Source organism: Oryctolagus cuniculus, chromosome 19 (assembly GCF_964237555.1).
Source record: "Oryctolagus cuniculus chromosome 19, mOryCun1.1, whole genome shotgun sequence".
NCBI classification, from domain to species: domain Eukaryota; kingdom Metazoa; phylum Chordata; class Mammalia; order Lagomorpha; family Leporidae; genus Oryctolagus; species Oryctolagus cuniculus.
In genome coordinates this window covers 20,614,356-20,632,726 of record NC_091450.1, presented here as the reverse complement: position 1 = coordinate 20,632,726, position 18,371 = coordinate 20,614,356, and the positions used below count along the sequence as shown (strand labels likewise).

At 49.8% G+C, this 18,371-nt stretch overlaps 1 long non-coding RNA gene across 1 annotated transcript in view; it reads left to right on the top strand.

The window, feature by feature from the left end:
- LOC103348570 (uncharacterized) overlaps positions 1 to 18,371 on the top strand; it is a 129,164-nt gene that overhangs the window by 98,684 nt on the left and 12,109 nt on the right. Inside the window, exons 2-3 of the long non-coding RNA XR_011384692.1 lie at positions 1,256 to 2,065; positions 4,131 to 4,156. This is a non-coding gene — a long non-coding RNA (uncharacterized lncRNA). The remainder of the gene's footprint in view (positions 1 to 1,255; positions 2,066 to 4,130; positions 4,157 to 18,371) is intronic.

Sequence of the window (18,371 nt, the reverse complement as noted above, 5' to 3'; positions counted from 1 at the left end):
ATTCTGTGTCAGCTCATTACAAAGGCGAATCAGTTGTTGGCTTTGAACAGATGACTCACGCCTTGATTAGAGTGTCCATGTGAGGAGTAAATGATGTTTGTGTGCCAATAGTATGTTTGAATTTCAAATCATCCGAAATCCTAGTCTGGCCTAAATTGGAAGTTTTCTCAAATGCACAAAGAGAAACTTGGATCCAAGTTCCCTCTCAGTTATCAAGGATTCTCTTTGATAATGGGAAGGTAAACAGAATCTTAATTCATTCCGTTATGACTTAATTTTTCTGCATCGGAGAGAAATAGCAGCAATGCTTGGTATTTAGGGAAAGCAAATGTTTATAATTCATCTCTATGCAGTCATACACATTATAAATGGGAGTCCAAGAGATACCATCCTTAATAAGCAAGTGAGAACTTATAAGCCTCTCATCCACCTCACTATCATTATTTATCTTGTATTAATGGCGTCTCTACCTGGTAGACTTCTCTGAGTCTATTAACTTTTTCTTAATAGCCTCTTTGAACATTGGGGCAAGCCACAGGGCTCTTGGCTCATCTGCAATTTCTCCATTGTTAATGAATGCCCTGATCTGTGTCATGGGGAGACAGTGGCTCATTTTGAATGTAATTTTGGTCCCCACTTGGATTCAAGGCATCTGAGCTTGTCCTGTGGACATCGCTCTCACCGTGACTTCAGCCTGTTGGTCAGTGAACATCTGTGTGAATGAGTTGATTTTCATGGGTGAGATAAAGCTGTAAAGGGTAGTTGTGAAGGTGGCTTACACACGATACCTCTGGGAGAACAGTCTCAGTATGAAGAGTGATGGTGGGGGCACAGGCATTCTTAGTTCCACTTTGTGTCTCTATGATAGTGTGTCAGTTACTTTAGCTGGTAGGGCCTATGTCCACACCTACAAGATGAGGATGGTTATTGCCGATCTCCCACGGTGGTTTGAGGGTTTGTTGTGGTAAGGCATGGAAAGAGGCTTAGCACAGGGTAAGTATTCAATAGACTGCACTGCCTGCCCTTACTTCTCTCTGAACCTTCCATCAGGGAGGGTTGTGGAGGGACACTAAGTAAGCTCAGGAGAACACGGGAAGTGTTAGGTGGATCCAGAGGTCCCGAATTTTACATCGGAAGTCAAGATCCAGGAATATATGAATTATTACTGTTTGTAACCTCATTTCTCCCTCAGGCTGATCCCAGGGCACTTTTTTTTTCTTTTTTTCTTTTTTTTTTTTGCTTTCCCATATCCAAGTTGACAGGGCCACAGATGGCTGGAAGGCACCCCTACATACTCTTCGGGAAGAACAACAGCTAAGCTTTGCAAGCTTGTACCACATGACTGATACAATCTCTCATGACAATCTCATTGAATCCTCGCAAGAATCTTTTGAGGGAGGTCATCGGTTTACTGATGAAGAAATGGAGGCTCCACAAGGTGAAGTCATTTGCCCAAGGTCACCAAGGCAAGCAACGAGGGAGGAGGGACTCAACTCTCACTTGTGCAGAGGACCCAAACTTAAGCTCCCCTTTATCCGCACGACCCACAGCCCTCAACTCTACAGCAGCCAGCTTAATAGGCTGAATTCCTTCAGAGCTGTGCTGCGGGTTCCGTATTCCAAAGGTCATAATGCATCAGCCAAAAATGCCACAGAAACGGTGCCTCGCATTTCCAGGTTACTTCACGGGTCTCACTAGGCGTCCTCTTCTGCTCCCCAGCTTTGGCATTCTGCTTGGCCACCAGACAACAGCCGTGTGCCCTGTTAGCCAGTGATCGCCCACTGCAGCTTTCCATGGCCAGTGCCTGCAGGGAGTGTTGTGGGGAGGAGGACCTTATCCCAAGAGTCCAGATGCTGGTGTATTGGCCCCGTGATGTTTTGTGTTCACCTGTTCTGGGCAGAGTTCCCTCTCTGTGAATGCCCTAATGGTGTGTAATGATCATTGCTGTGTGTTTCCTACTCATCCAGGCTTCCCTTACCAGCATCCTTGATGACTCATAGTTTACCCAGTCCTGTGCTTGAATAGCTCTGTACTGCCCGTGGTAGCAGTAACAGTCGGCTCCCAGGTAAGTTTAAATACGCTGGCTTGCTACACCTGATTTAGAACATGGATGAGAACAGCAATCACCACATTAAGTTTCACTCTTACCTCTACTCACAGGAGAGACGTGCTCTTGGTTGAATATTTAATTCAGTTTTGTTAGAACTGGAAATCATCTTACCCCAGCCCTGCCTGACAGAAATACTAACGTCGGAAATTCATGAACAATGGGACCCCGAGGTCAAGAAAAGGGAAATGGAGTCAACCGAGCCTTGCTTGTCGCTGCAGAGTAGGGCTTCGGGAATTAAGATGCAGGTTCTGGGACAAGCGAAGGAGATAATGCTCTTTGCATTGAAGTGATTTTTCTCAATGCAAAATGCTTTTTGGAGTCCACACGGGGTAATTTCCACCTGTTTGGCATGTAGGAGATACACTTCCAAATCCTTAGACTCAGGTGGGAAAGAAACATCACTCTTTATTTTCCTCATTTCAACTCAAATTCACCCCAAACGCCTGAGCAGCAAGGTTGGGTATTAGCAAAGTCCTAGTCAGTATTCAGGCTTCCTCACCCCTCAAATTCCGTTAGTGCTTCTTGTCTTAAACACACGAATGCAACTTGCTGCCAAGATGCTCACGGTCTGACACCAGGTGGACCCTCTCATCTGATTTCAAGTCCGAAGCCCAGGACTCCAAAATGTCGAGAATGGGGCGGCCCCTGGCCCCTGAACCTGAGATCCAGCTTGCCTTAAAGGCCTGTCCTCCTGTGGTTTAGTTTTCCTGGAGGCTTCTCCTGATATGGCCAACGTTTCACTTTAGCTCCCTTCCTATCTCTCTGGGAAATCCCTGCCTCTTCCAGGTTCCCCCTCCCGGGTTGGTTAGATCCAGCTCGTCTCTTCTGCTCTGCAGTCTGCTGCAGCAAACATACCCAAAGTCTCCTTGGGATGGAAGACCAAACATACAGCAAAGAAAACACAGATTAATAATTCAAAAAGTATCTGCCACAGGTAGAGAAAAATAAAATCAAACCATTAATTTCCCTCTATACTTTGTCCTGCGGCAGTGAATATACAACAGGACTCAGATTCTGCAGTAATTGGAGGAAGGCTCACAGAGCTGCCTTCCATTTTTTAATTGGATCATTAGTGCTTCTTCAACCATCTTTTCTCGTGGGTATCCACCCTGCCTTTTATGGTTGGGGTGGTTTTTTTTCTCCCCGTCTCAGATCTTAATTTTGCAAATAAGGACTGAGAAGTGGCATTAACATCAGCCTCATTATCACGTTTCAGTTTGGCACCGGTATCCCTTTCTCCATCTTTATTAGCAGAGCCTCTGATTTTTAAAGCTCATTTGCATAATTCCTAACATCCTGAGTTTATTTGGGAGGCCCTTTGATGTGGAAATGAATAGACAAGGCCCTCTCTACACCAGAGAGGCCCTTCTGCAAGACTCAGTGGGACCTAGCACCCAAGAAGGCAGACTCGGTGGGCAGGCAGATGGCCTGGCTTTGAGTTCTCCTTAGCCACTGCCTGTTCCATCTCTTCGGACCCTGTTTCTCCACCTGTGAAATGGGGCCAGGGGCTGGCTCGCACCTCTGCCGTGACCAACCTGCATCAGTGCACACACGGCAAAGATGACGGTGCTCTGCACATACCATCAGGCGCCGCTGTCACTGTCACTTCCTCTTGTGAATGCGGACGCCTTCCTGCTGAATGACACACTGCAAAAAGGGCCTGGACCCCAGAGGGAAGCTCAAGGGGCCGTCAGAGAGAGGCATTTGAGTGGCGAACACCCAGACCAACAAAGCGTGAGCAGAACTGTGAGAGCAGGGTCACATTGCTTTCCTGACGCTCCTCCCCATCGGGGAGAGGATCCCTCTCCTGACTTCCCACAACCACAGCGTAGATTTACCTGTCTTTGAACTTCATGTACATGGAGCCATGCAGGCTATATTGTTTTTGTCTGATTTATTTTGCTTAATATTTTGGAGAGATTTGTCCTCTACTTTAGTCAGTAGAAGGAATTGATTTTTCATTGCTGTTTAAGTTCCATTTGGGGAATATGCCACAACTTGTTTATCTGTTCTACTTTAGGTGGACATTCCAGTAGTTTCCAATTGGTGAGTAGGAAGTATAATAATGCTATTGTACATTGTAATGCATAACTTTTGTGAATTTGCATATTTACCCATTTTTATAGGTATCCATTTTGACATGAAATTGCTGAGTCATAGGATACAGATCTGTTCAATTTTAGTAGATGTTGCCAAATAGTTTTCCCAAATGATTGTGACAATTTACATTCCTCCCAATTCCTCTCTCAAGCTAGTTATTTGGCATTTTGTTCAAACAATCCAAGGGATGTATAGTCATATCACATTGTGTGTGTGTGTGTGTGTGTGTGTGTGTGTTTTTGACAGGCAGAGTTAGACAGAGAGAGACAGAGAGAAAGGTTTTCCTATTTCCGTTGGTTCACCCCCCAAATGGCTGCTACAGCCAATGCATTGTGGCCAGCATGCTACACTGATCCAAAGCCAGGAGCTTCCTCCTGGTCTCCCATGGGGTGCAGGGCCCAAGCACTTGGGCCATCCTCCACTGCACTCCCGGGCCACAGCAGAGAGCTGGACTGGAAGAGGAGCAACCGGGACAGAATCCGGCATCCTGACCGGGACTAGAACCTGGGGTGCCAGCACAGCAGGCAGAGGATTATTAGCCTAGTGAGCCACAGCACTGGCCCACATTGTGTTTTATCCACTAACCATCTGACACTTTATTTTTTCAGCTTTTGATTTTGAAATAATTTCAAATGTATAGACAGCTTGCAAAACTAGTATAGATTTGTGTACTCCTTATTTTTTTATTTATTGAAAATCAGAGTTACATAGAAAGAGAGACAGAGACAGACACAGGAAGAGATCTTCCATCTGCTGGTCCACTCCTCAAATGGCTGCAATGGCTGGGGCTGGGCCAGGCAGAAGCCAGAGGCCAGGAGCTTCTTCCAGGTCTCCCACGTGGGTGCAGGGGGCCAAGAACTTGGACCATCTTCAGATGCTTTTCCAGGTACACTAACAGGGAGCCGAATTGGAAGCAGAGAAGCCAGGACTCAACCGTGCCCATATGGGATGCCAGCAATGCAGACGGTGGCTTTACCCGTTATGCCACAAAGCTGGCCCCAATTTATATACTCTTCATCCATGTTCACCAACTGCCAATAATTTCTCATCTTAGATTTGTTGTTTTCTCTCTATGTGAATACACATATTTTTAAAAGAGGTAGGTTTTGGATATCACACCCCATTTGTCGCTAAATGTCTCAAAGTGTGCTTGCCAAGAATCATTTCTTAAATAAACATAGCATAATAATAAAAACAAAAAATTCAGCATTCATGTAATTACATAATCTACAGATGCTATTAAAAGCTTTCCAGATGTCTTATGGCATCATTTATAGCATTTTTTTTTTAGGGCTCAGGAGTCAACCCATGATCATAAATTGCATTTAATTTTGATGTCTATATAGTCCCCTTTAACCTGAAATGTTTCTTTAGTTTCTCTCTCAGGGCATTGGCATGGCTTAAGGAGCGTAAGAACATCTGTAATTTCATTTGTCAGGTGTTCTCTGATGAGAGGTTGTCCATTTTTGCTGGGTTCTGACTCAAGTGATGCTGTGGCCTTCTCACTGCGTCACTCCCTTGAAGTTGCTTTGTTCCATCGCTCCTGACTTTGGCCACTCGATTACAGTGATGTATGCCAGGTGTTTCCATTATAAAGTTACTTTTATCCTTTTGTAATTGGCGAATAGTTTTAGGGAATATAAGGCATATAAGCATCATGCACCACATGAAACGTTCATCCACTCATTGTAGCATCAGCCGATGGTTCTTACCTGAAGCAGTTATTACTGTGATAGTTGTAAATGGTAATTTTCTAATTCCACTCTTCCTTCTTCATTAATTAGTTTGAATTCTACAGCAAGGAAGTGCTTCCCCTTCCCTATATCAATTAATTAATCGTCACAATGGAGAAATAAGGAGCTTAGACTAACAGGAGCAACGCTATCATACATGCTAGAATAGTTCCAAAAGACACAGCACTCGGGACTCAAAGGACAGGCAACAATTTGCCTACCAAAGAGGCCCAGAAAGAGTGAGGCAGTGAGAAGGCAAAGGCAGAGGCTGGGTGTTGGTGGAGAGAAGTTTGACATGGGTGGGGGGCAGCAGTTAGGGTAGAGGTGAGGATCTAGTTACCCCTTCAATGCTTGTGGACAGAGGTGGGGGAGCCCACCCAGATAAGACCCCTACTGCAAGCATGTAAGGGCGGGGACAGTGGGTCCCCAGCTCTGCGGCCCCTGCCCCGCGTCGGGGAGCTGTTGCTCTCCCTCTGTTTCGGGCTTTCCTCTTTATTTCTATACTGAGCAGCAAGACCAGGGGAAGCAGGATGTCATGGGACCATACTGTCCCTGCTGTGCACTGCAAGGGTTTCCAAAATGTTCCTAGTGTCAGTAGCTCAGTTTCCCTGATTTGCAAAGTAGATGCTCATATACTGAAATGAAATAATAAATTTGGACACTAAAAAAGATACCATTTGTTGAGTGATAGCCACGTGTCAGACCAGTTAGTGACACTCTCAGGAAGATACAGCTGTGTCTCTTTTATAAGAGACAGAAAACCAAGGCTGAGACAAGGAATCATAAATTGCTTAATATTGTCCAGCAAATTAGGGGCGAGTCAACACTGACACTCAGGTCTGTGTGATTCTAGAATTGTGTTGCAGTATTTCTAAAGCCAAAAAAAGTCCTGTATCGAGCACATGCTATTTGCTAGGCTCTTTGCTTAGTGCGAGGGGTCCAGAAATATGTGAGCCCCTGCCCTAGATTAACGGAGAAGGCAGACGTGAAACGAATAAGGACAACTCAGTGTTTAAAGGTGGTAAGTACGGCGTGGAGGTCTGAGGCTCTAGGAGAGGGGATCACCAACCTTGACCGTGACGGAGACACCTGAACCCAAAGTGGAAGGATAGACAGGAATCTGTGAGGTCCAGGAGAGTGTGTATAGGGGGTGTTAATGGGAGGTGGAGTCAAGGAGGGGGGTTAAGTTCCACAAACTCACACACAGTTACAGAGAATGTGAAGTGTATGCAGGTAGGCCAAAGGGCAAAGAGCTGAAAGGCAGATGAGGTGCGTAGGCGCTGCCCAGGGACAGTGGTCTTCAACGCTCAGTGACTTGCCTAGTCCCACCCTACAAGACAGAGACAGTTGGCAATGTCAAGACGGTGGTCGTCCCGTGGCAGGAAGAGTGAAGGGTCTCTGGTGGATGGAAGCCAGGGAGGTAGCTAAACCCCGCACAATGCAAAAGGTGGCCCCACGTGTCAGCAGAGCTGAGGCTGGGCCACTGGGGCTGTAGGAGCAGGTGGAAAAGCCTTCCCATGGAGGGTATTGTGCTTAGGCAGGGAGCTCAAGGGGGAGAAGGAAGCGGTCATAGGGGGCGTGGGACGGAGAAAGTTCCAGGCAGGGGGAACTTAACTGCAAAGTGCAGAGAAGGGAAGGCATTTGTAGTTGTCCATGATCCTGAAAGAGGCCCAGGGGTTGGACAGCTGGGCGGTGTAGGGGAAGACGGTGCGAGCAGATACCGGGGAAGGAGTCCGCACCCAGATGGTGCGTGATCTTACAGGCCGGATAGAGCTGGTCTTTTATTCTAAGAATACCAGGCAGCCCTGGAGCCATTGAAACAGGGGCAGCACCTGCTCAGCTTCACACATCACGTTTTCAGAAGCTCCCGCTGGCTGCCGTGTGGGTTGGAGAGAGACAAGGGGAAAAAAAAAAATCAGAAGGCTGTGGCAGGACTTATACGAGAGGTGGTGACACCGAAGCTGGGCTTTTATCCACGGAAGTGGAGAGACACGAACAGAAGAGAGAGCCATCTTGCAGGCAGAGTAGACAGCTCCTAGAGACATCAGAGCCTGGGGATGAGGGGGAATGCGAAGTCAAGGACCCCGCCTGCCCAGGTGTTTGGTTGGAGGCACTGAGTGGGCTGTGGTGGTGTTGACTGAGCTGCAGACACCTGAAGATGCAGGTTTGCGAGGTTGTTTGGGGCTTACAGGTAACATGCCAATTCCCATCCAGTGTGGACGCAGCTAGGCAGCCAGCCCCCGGGGGTCTGGACCTGCTGGGGCTGCGCAGGCGAGCTTCATGGTCGCCCAGTGTCCTCGTGTATTTCCGAGTGTGAGCTCTGCTTGCAGAATTCCTCCCGCCTGTCAGCTGGCGTGCAGACGCCCCGAGTCTCGGGGTGGCATTTTCTCAGTCACTGCCAAGCCCGGCACCGTGGTATTTTTAAAGTGTCACATCCTCCATACCCATTTCTGAATTGAGTCACACATCTAGTGAGGTTTCCAGTTACAACCTCCAGGGAAGGAGAAATGCCCTGGTCCAGATCCTTGTCTGCAAAGCACTGGGGTTTGTGATGCCGGCTCTCTGTGCCTCTCAGTCCTTCTTTTTCTTTCTTCCTTTCCTTCCCCCACCCTTTATTCTGAAGTCCTGATCAGCTCTGGGCTGGGAGCCTTGGGAAATCAGTCCTCTCCCACCTTGGACCCTCAGGGGCTGAGACTCAGGGTTAGGATCCCGGAGACCTGAGCCCTCCGCTTGTTTGTCCATGTGCTGGCTGTCTGGCTTTAAGCTGGTGCTCGGCTTCCCAGTCTTCCTTTGTGAAAAGGGGAGATGGTGACCCCCGCCTCCTGCAGGTCCTTTGTGAACCATGAATGAGCAGCGCGTCTGGAAAGTGCTGTGCACATTTCAAAGGCCACCGCTTGCTGCCCCTCCGTCAGTACCACCCTGGTCCAGTCCTGTGATTGCAGCCCCCTGCTGGCCACTCCTGCCCAGATCTTCCCCCCCACCCCCTACCCCTCCCCGCCGTCTCAAATCCATTCTGAACACTGTACAGATGTAAGTCATGTTATATTGTGTGTCTTCTCAGACCCCCCCTCCAGCCTCACTTCCAACTCAGAGTCCCTAGCGTGCCCCCCTCCTCACACCCCCTGCTCAGTTCACATCAGTCACACTGCCTACCTGGAACACACTAGGCAGAAGCCTGCCCCAGGGCCTTTGCACCTGCTGTTAACACCCCCTCGGGCGCCCCTCTTGCAGATAGCCACATGCTTCTTCCCTCAGAGCTGCGGCGCCGCCCTCCTCCTCACCTGAACACTGCCAGTTCCCCCTCGTTCTCCATGCACTCAGCCTACTTCTCCCTTCCACACTTGAGTTCACTGTCTCTCATGCACCCGGCATTGCCCTTCCTTTCCTGTGTGTCCTCTGTATCCATCCGGCAGGGAGGAAGCACAAGGAAGGTGGGAGTTGGCGTCTTTCCCTGCTGGTTCACTCCCGAGGCCCCAGGGCCCAGAGTGCCTGGCAGATAAATGAGGAGCCTTTAGGAGTTCATGGAAGATGGGATTAAAGTTTAAACTGGGTGCAAAAAATCTTGATATCCATACATTGCTTTTTTTGTCATAAAATGCATTTTCCATAAGCTTTTTGAAGACTCCATAAATGTAGGAATTTGATTTTTTTTTGGCACCAAAACAAACTTCCTCTTTAATTCCATTTTCCCTGTGCTATGAAAAATTCCCTATTTATTTATTACTTTTTAGAGGTGCAGACTTTCATCCATTGATTCGCTCCTTAAATGCCCATAACTGCTGGATTGTGTCGGGTAACAGCCAGGAGCTGAGAATTCAGTTAGTCTCCATTGTGGGTGGCAGGGACTAAGGTATGCAAGTTGTCATGTCGCCTCTCCTAGGGTGTGCGCTAACAGGGAGTCGGGGCTCAAAATCGGGCACTGTGATGTGGGATATGGGCATCATTATCCCATGTGATGCCCACCCCATGAGCTTTTTGAAATATCCTTGCAGGTATTCAGTAAATGCTGTATGTCAGGAGAATGGACAGATAAAGAACTGGAAACACAGAATTAAAACAGTTTCCCCAGGGCAGGTGTTGTCGCACAGTGCTAAATTAAGCTGCCACCTGAGATTGCATCGTCCCATATGGGAGTGTTGGTTTGAGTCCTGGCTGCTCCGGTTCCGATCCAGCTCCCTGCTAATGTGCCTGGGAGGGCAATGGAAGACGGCCTGAGTGCTTGGGCCCCTGCCATCCACATTGGAGACCTGGATGGAGTTCCAGGCTCCTAGCTTGAGCCTGGCCCAGCCCCACCCATTGTAGCCACTTGGGTAATGAATCAGTAGATGGAAGATCTCTCTCTATCCCCCCCCACTCTGCCTTTCAAATAAAGTAAATCTTAAAAATAATTTTCCCAAAGTTAAAGATCTAGCAGGTGGCAGGGTAGGCTTGAAGCTGGGTTGTGAGAAGGTGCTGCCCCCGCACACTTCGTGCCTGGAGTCATGGATTTCCTGGTGGAGACCACAGGCACATCCCCACCATGGTAGAATGCTCCAAAGCATGGTCTGATGGTCTTCCCTTCATCGCTGGCTCACTCTGTCCTCTTCCCTGCACCTGGCTCTTAGACACAAACATAATCCCTGCAACCTCCCCCACAGGTGAAGATGCTGATGTGTGGCTGACCTGCTTGTTGAGAGGAGAAAGGCACTCAGTGGCCAGATCCAGGGCTATTGGACACAGGAAGCTACTGTTATGATGTGACCGGACATAGGCATATCACCTGCTTTGTCATTCAACATAAGACATGAAGACAGAGGAAAGGCAGGAAGGAGGTGTGCAGGGTAGAGATGGGAGACTGAGGGACCACTGCCACCATGCTCTTTGTGTCCCTGTGTGGGAACAGATCACTGCTTTGTTTTTAAACTTTTTTTTATTTGAAGGGAGAGTCACACACACAATCTTACATCTACTGGTTCACTCCTCAAATGGCTGTAGTGGCTGGGGCTGGGCGAGGCTGAGCGATGATCTAGGGAATCCATGTGGCTCTCCCATGTGGCTGGCAGGGACCCGAGTACTGGAGCCGTCACCTGCTACCTCCCCAGATGCATCAGCAGGAAGCTGGATCAGAAGCAGAGCAGGGGCCGGCACTGTGATGCAGTGGGCTACGCCTCCATCTGCGGCACCAGCAATCCCATATGGGTGCCAGTTCAGGTCCAGGCTACTCCTCTTCTGATCTTTCTCTGCTATGGCCTGGGAAGGCAGCAGCAGATGACCCAAGTGCTTGGGCCCCTGCACCAGTGTGGGAGACCTGGAAGAACCTCCTACCTCCTGGCTTCAGAATGCGGCCATTTGGGGAGTGAACCAGCAGACAGAAGCTCTTTCTCTCTGTCTCTCCCTCTCTCTATTTGTAACTCTACTTCTCAATAAATAAAACACAAAAGGAGGAGGAGGAGGAGAAGCAGCAGCAGCAGCCAGGACTTGAACCTGTGCTCTGCTATGGGATACTGGCATCTCAGGTGGTGACTTAACCCACTGCGAAACAACACCAGCCCCGAGACATCTGCTGCTTGTAGTTCTCATCAGTCCTTTGGGATCTTCATACCCTTTTGACTTACCTGTCAGCCTGGCTCGTTTATAGTAAGCATTCACCTGGAGCTTTCTTTTTTTCTTTTTTGACAGGCAGAGTTAGACAGTGAGAGAGAGAGAGAGAGAGAAAGGTCTTCCTTCCGTTGGTTCACTCCCTAATGGCCACCATGGCCAGCGCTGCGCCAATTCGAAGCCAGGAGCCGGGTGTTTCCTCCTGGTCTCCCATTCAGCAGGGGCCCAAGCACTTGGGCCATCCTCTACTGCCTTCCCAGGCCACAGCAGAGAGCTGGACTGGAAGAGGAGCAACCGGGACTAGAACCCAGTGCCGCAACCAGGACTAGAACCTGGGGGTGCTGGCGCCACAGGCAGAGGATTAGCCAAGTGAGCCATGGCGCCAGCCACACTTGGAGCTTTCAGTGTGACAGAAACTGTTCTAACTTCTTTGCCCAGTCAGCCAGCCTCGTTAGCCTTACTTCATAGATGGGGAACATGAAGTGCAGAGAGGTTGGCCTACCTTTCCAAGGACACACAGGACAGAGCAAAGCTGGATTTGGACCTCATGTTCAATCGCTCTCTGCCGTGTTGCCTCTTTGGGCGAGATTAACAGAGCCCAGGAAGCGATTTGGCAGCCATCCCAGCAGAGGAGGGGGGTGAAGGCGTCACACTTCCCCTTCCTGGTAACCTAATAAATGGTGCACTCAGTGTACAGCAGTGAGGGCTCTGGAAACTGCTCTCTGCTCCTCTGTCTGCAAATGCCACAGGTGGCCTCCTCAGCAAGTCTGGGTTGCTGCCATCGCCGTCTCCTCCCAGACTCTTTGGCCCTCCTGCTCACTGGAAAGACTACAGTGAGGATACAGCTGTCGGGGAGAGGAGTGAGTTTTCTAGAAGCAAAATGGCATGGAACCCCAGAGTTTCTGTGGCCAGGCTGCTGTGACTCCTACCACCAGGGAGGGCGGAGAGAGAACAGGTGGAACAGACCACTTTACACTGGCTACGGATGTCTCTGCTCATCAACACAGCTTACATGGTAGACTGCAAGTGGAAAATAAGAATTCGAAAATTACAGACCAAGAAGGGCAATTAGTGTAACTAAAGCAAAAAGATGGGATTAAAAAAAATGTAGCATTCTGCTAACTCAGTGCAGGGGAGCTGTTTTACCAGGGAGTAAAAATAAACTATTTTGTATGCATTGTGGATGTGTTATGTCTTTTCTTCTGCCTGTTGTGGCTGTGTGAGGGGAAGGGCTCACGGGGACCAGAGGCACCAAGGGGTGGCCAGCAATGCAGGACGTGGAGTCAAAGGGTACCAGGTTCAGATCCTGGCTCCTGTCAGTTGTGCAGCCTCAAGCAGATTTTTATAATGAATTCATTGGTTAAGTAATGAGTTAGAGACACAGAGAACAAGAGCTCTCGTCTGCTGGCTCAGAATTTAATATCTAAAAAGGAACTCAAACGACTCAATAGCCAGAAGAGGAGCTGGCTAAGCCTCCACCTGCGGTGCTAACATCCCTTATGGGTGCTAGTTCATTTCTAGGCTGTTCCTCTTCCTGTCCAGCTCTCTGCCAATGCACCTGGGAAAGCAGTGGAAGATGGCCCAAGTGCTTGGGCCCCTGCACTCTTATCTGATGTATGGTGTGCAAGTATTTTCTCTCACTACCTGGGTTGGCTTCCTTCTGTTAATCATTTCCTTTGTGGTGCGTAAACTTTTTAGGTTAGTGCAGCCTCATTTGTCAGTTTTGCCTTTGCTGCCCGTGATTTTTGGAGTCTTATCCGAAAAAGCAATCATTGCCCCTAGCAATGTAAGAAGCTTTTCTCCTAGGTTTTCTTCTCGTATTTTGTAGTTTCGGGTCTTAGGTTTCAGTCTTTAATCCATTTTGAGCCGCTTTCCTGTTAGAGCTGCTTTTGCCGCACGTGGTGTTTCCATTTTTGTTTATTTCGAGCTACTTCCTTAATTCCTCTTCTGACTCCTTGTTTAACGTGAAGTGCATATTTGGAAGTTTCCCGGTCTCCACGCTGCTGCAGTTGGAGCAGATGCCCCCCGCCCCGTGATCTCAGCGCCGTCAGCCTCGTCGAGACTCGGCTGTGGCCCTGCAGTGCCACCTGTGCTGCAGAAGGCTCCGTGCACTCTGTGGCTCTGGTGTGCTCTGTACACGTCTGTGTGGTCTGCAGTGAGCCTTCTTGCCAGGAAGGAGGCATGAGGTGGCCAACACAGGGAGCAGACGGCACAGGAATGTCAGAAAACAAGGTCTCCGCTGGGTAGAGATGGGGGCTGGGGCTGGATGGGAAATGAAGTGAAGACTTTTGGGAAAGTGAGTTGAGGGCACTGCACAGTGGCACAGCGGGTTAAGCCTCTGCATGCTGGCATCCCTGTGAGCACCAGCCGGAGTCCTGGTGCTCCCAGCTAATGTGCCTTAGAGGCAGCAGATGATGGCCCAAATACTTGGGCCCCTGCCGCCCATGTGGGGGACACTGGGATGGAGCTCTGGGCTCCAGGCTTCGGCCTGGCCCAGCCCTGGGCTTTGTGGCACTTTGGGGAATGAGCCAGGGGATGGAAGATTCTCTCTTACTGTCTCCCTCCCTCTCTCTCCGTCACTCTGCCTTTCAAACAGATAAATCCTTTTTTTTTTTTTTTTTATGAGTGATTCGAGGTCCTTGGGGTTCTTTAGCAGGGAAGGGTTCTTACCTGGTTGGTACCTGATGATCCAGGGACCACCGAGAGCAAAGCATTTGAACAAGTTCTCGTCACAGCACCTGTGTTTCCACTCCTGCTCTAATCTCTCCCTCCCTCCCTCCATTTTCTCTGCTCTCTGTCCTCCTACCCACAGATCTCTACGTCCTTCTTTGCCTCTGCTTTCTCCTCTCTTGCTCCTGTCCTGCTCCGCAGCGTCTGCCTCCCTCGGCTCTCGTAAGCTCATCTCCTCCACTTCTCTCTTCCCTTTCTCTCCCTTCCTCATCTCCCTACCCCCCTTTCTGTTTCTCTCCTGACTTCGTCTGTTCCCCTCTTTCTCTCGTTTCTTTCCCACCTGTTCCTTCCCCACCTTTTAGTCCTTTGGTGGCTCTGCCAGCTTTCTCCCTAGATCTCTGCTTCCCTGGGGCACCTCCTCACCACCCACCTCCCCTCCCCTCCCCTCCCCTCCCCTCCCCTCCTCTCCTCTCTCTTTCTCCCTCTCCCCCTCCCTCCCTCCCTCTCTCTCTTCCTCTCCCTCCCTCCCTCTCTCTCTCTCTCCTTTCCTATTTCTTTCTTCCCTTTCTCAGCCCCCAGCTCCTCAGTCCGTTGTCTCTCTCTCCGTCTCTCAGTCTTGAGTGTAACTGTATCTGTTTTGCATCTCCTACCTTTGGCAACTTCTCTGGCTTGTTTTCGTGTCTTTTTCTTGAGCAGGTGGGGTTCTCTGGCATTTCCAAGTCTATTTAAAACAGACCGTCAGGCTTGATTCGGAGGAAAATCTGATTTCCATAGTTTGTGCGCTGGTGCCCCAGGGGACCCTTAGTCTGATTATGTCCTGGAAAGGCTGTGACACAGCTCCGGCCAGGGAACCCTGGGAGGCGTGGCCTGCTGGGCTCAGCTGCTTCCTTCTGGGTCATGGAAACATTTTAGGAGTCCCACAGTCACCAGCTGTTTATGTCGTGGTGGAGTGCCAGCCTTTTTATTTTCCCCCACACTATAATGTGCATGCAAAGCACCCTGGGATCTGGTTGGGATGCAGGCTCGGGTTCAGCAGCTCTGGGCTGGGACCTGCCATTCTGTGTTTCTTTCTTTCTTTTTTTTTTTTAAGATTTATTTATTTATTTTAAAGTCAGAGTTATACAGAGAGAAGAGAGGCAGAGAGAAAGAGAGGGAGGTCTTCCATCCGATGGTTCACTCTCCAATTGGCTGCAGTGGCCGGAGCTGCGCCAATCTGAAGCCAGGAGCCTCCTCCTGGTCTCCCACATGGGTGCAGGGGCCCAAGGACCTGGGCCATATTTTACTGCTTTCCCAGGCCATAGCAGAGCTGGATCTGAAGAGGAGCAGCCGGGACTAGAACCAGCGCCCATATGGGATGCCGTCACTTCAGGCCAGGGTGTTAACTCGCTGCGCCACAGCGCCGGCCCCTCTGCGTTTCTTAGAAGCTCCCAGGAATGTCAATGCTGCAAGCCTGTGGCCTGCACTCTGAGTAGCCAGGATGTAGTGCATGCTTTCACTTAGAAGGTCTCTTCTCAGGGCTGGCACTGTGGCACAGCAGGTCAAGCTGCTGCATGCAGTGCCGGCATCCCAGGTAGGCACTAGTTCAAGTCCTGTCTGCTCCAGTTCCAATCCTGGCCCCTGGTAATGTACCTGGGAAAGCAGCAGAAGATGGCCCAAGTGCTTGGGCCCCTGCACCCACATGGGAGGCCTGGATGAAGCTCCTGGCTTCTGGCTTTGGTCTTGCCCAGCCCTGGTTGTTGTGGCCATTTATGGAGTGAAACAGTGGGTGAAAGACCTCTCTTTCTCTTTCTCTCTGCCTCTGCCTCTCTGTAATTCTGCCTTTCAAATAAATAAATAAGTAAATAAATCAATAAGTCTTTTTTTTTTTAAAAGAATGTCTCTTCTGCCTGGAAGTCCTTTAATTCCCGCCTAGCAGATCCTGCTTCTCTGTTCTGCTGTGAAACTCAGGGAGCATTCTGTCGCATTTCTTCTGGACTTCTCATCTCAAGGTCTACTTGTCTCAATGGTTGTCTCTCTTTCTTTGATCAAGAGCCACTCCAGCACTTGCCCTAGAGCAGAAAATAAGATAGAACATTCCAGGCCAGCAAGCACAGCAAGTCCACCATGATGTCACGCACCACCACGAACTGCCCTTCCCCATGTAAACGCTGGGTGCTGCTGGGAAAACCAGCAGCTGTCGTCACAGTAGCTGAGGCTCAGACGCAACCCGAGTGCCCATCAACACGTAATGTGTTCACACAGTGGGACACTGTCCTGCCCTAAAAGGAAGGAGTTTCTGACACATACCATGGATGAACCTTGAGGACAATGTGCCAAGAGAAAGAAGCCAGCCACAAAAGGAGAAATAATGTGGAGCCGGTGCTGTGTTGTAGTGGGTTAAGCTGCTGCCTGCAGCACCACATCCCAGGTGGGCACTGGTTCAAGTCCCTGCTGCTCCACTTGCGATCCAGCTCCCAGCTGATGCACCTGGGGAAGCAGTAGAGGATGGCCCAAGTGCTTGGGCTCCTGCACCCCTGTGGGAGACCCAGTATAAGCTGCTGGCTCCTGGCTTCATTCTGGCCCAGCTCTGGCTGTTGCAGCCATTTGGGGAGTGAATCAGCAGATGGAAGATCTCTCTGTCTCTCTGTGTCTCTCCCTCTCTCCCTCCCTCTCTCCCTCTCTGTAACTCTTTTAAAATAAATACGTCTTTTTTTTTTTTTAAGGAGAAATACTGTGACTCCACTTTTATGAAGTACTTCAAGCAGTCAAATTCACAGAGAGAGAGAGAGAGAGAGAGAGAGAACAAAATAGTGGTTTCCAGGGGCTGAGAGGAAGAGAAATGAGGAGTTAGTTTAATGGGTACGGAGTTTTAGTTTTAGAAGATGAAAAGGGTTACAAGACAGATGGTGGTGAGGGCTGCACATTATGACTGTACTTAACACTGCTGAGCTTTCTACTTTAAACTGGTAAATTTCATGTGACGTGCATTTACCACAGTACAAATTCTGGAAAAAGAAAGAAAAGCAGTGACCTTGCATCTTGAGGTTGCAGTTCTAGCCTTGCCTGGCAGGCCTGCAGAGCCTGGACCATGGACCAGCCCCCATCTGCGGAGACGAGGCGCTTCCTTGGTAGACTGCTTTGCGTGGACAAGAGATCTGTGTCACCTTCCCTGTTTCCCATAACTCGTCCTGTGTCATGGCCCCATCCCTGATGACGTCTGGGGCGGGTGTGAAGGAGAAACCAGCTGGACGTCATTTCTAAGTGCCCTTGGTCATGGCAGAGGGTCAGTCACTGTGGAGATCCTCTCTCAGCTGTTTGAAGGTGGCATCCGGCCACCCCCTAGCTGTTCCGGCCTGCACTGCAGGATTCTGAGCCTCGCACTTGACCTTGGGCGCCCTGTGCTGCTGTCCAACGCACCGACTGCTCCTTTCTGATGTTTTTCTGACTAAGCTGCAGATGGCCACCATTGAAATCAGAGATTGCCACTGGCTCTGGCCCAGAGGGTCCCTCACTCTGCCCCCCTCACCCTGAGCGAGGCCTTTGCTGCTGTGTCTGTCCTGTCACAAACGCTGGGTCCCCCCAGAAGGAAGCAGGCGGGGAGCTTCGTCATCCACGCCAGGGGAATGCCATCAGTACCATGAGCTACGTCAGCCGCCAGCAGATTCAAACCTGTGGGCTGTCGTCTGACTTGTCTTAAAAAATATAATCAATTAATTAATTAATCTGAAAGGCAGAGAGGGAGGGGGAGATTGCCCAGCCACTGGTTCACTCCTCAAATGCCCACCACAGGCTAGGTTGACGCCAGCAGTTGGTAACTCAGTCCAGGTCTCCCACATGGGTGGCAGAGACCCAAGTACTTGAACCGTGACCTGCTGTCCCCCAGGAAGTGCATTCGCAGGAAGCTGGACTGGAAGCCCAGGCAGACACTCAAACCCAAGCACTCCATCCGATACGGCATGTGGGCATCCCAAGCAGTGTCCCAACCATTGCATCAGACAGCTGCCCTGCGGTCTGATTTTCTAAATGAGGTTTTCTTGGACTGGAGCTAACCTCACTCAGTTACATATCGTCCATGGCAGAGTTTCGAGCTGTGGCAGATTCTGTAGCCTGCAAAGCTGGAGTGTTTCACTGGCTGGCTGGGTGCAGAGAAAGGTGCCTGTTGCCTGGTCTCGGTGATGAAGTCACTGTATGTGGCAGCCCTG